General features: G+C 41.5%; 1 pseudogene; it reads right to left on the bottom strand.

Annotated features, from left to right (window-relative positions):
* Nucleotides 1-132, bottom strand: part of LOC102820594 — a 10206-nt pseudogene extending 10074 nt beyond the window's left edge.
* Between the last annotated feature and the right edge of the window lie 403 nt (nt 133-535).

Genomic DNA, 535 nt, shown 5'->3' with positions numbered 1-535 from the left:
AACCTCTGGAAGTTTTCTGTCAATGTATGATTGTAGCTGTTTCTGTATTACCTTTAGTAAAACTTTGGGGTCTAGCTGATTCTTAAGGAATCTTTCCAGCAATTCTTCTGTTTTTGGCCCCATCTTCACCATGCTACCCAAGGTATCTGCTGCTGCCAGTCTCTGAGCCTTTGCAGGGTGCTGTGTAAAGGGATTGCTGTTTGTGTTTTTCCCTACCTGCTGGTATGTTCAAATATGGATCTCTTCCAATCAGTCGGCCAGATAGTTGTCTTCCCAATCTCTTGGCAGAGATGAGTGAGTGCCTCTTGTGCCACCTCACTTTCATGAAAGATTTCAATTTTTATTCCATCAATTCCTGGTGCCTTGTTCCTTGCCAATTCCTTCAGTGCACTTTGGACTTCCTCCCTGAGTATCATTGGCTCTTGATCATATGCTACCTCTTGAAATGGTTCAACATTAACCATTTCCTTTTGGTATGAAGACTCTGTGTATTTCTTCCATCTTTTCTTGATGCATTCTGCATCATTCAATAATT

This window comes from Chrysochloris asiatica, unplaced genomic scaffold, assembly GCF_000296735.1.
Source record: "Chrysochloris asiatica unplaced genomic scaffold, ChrAsi1.0 scaffold00024, whole genome shotgun sequence".
Taxonomy (NCBI): domain Eukaryota; kingdom Metazoa; phylum Chordata; class Mammalia; order Afrosoricida; family Chrysochloridae; genus Chrysochloris; species Chrysochloris asiatica.
This window is presented reverse-complemented; position numbering and strand designations above follow the sequence as displayed.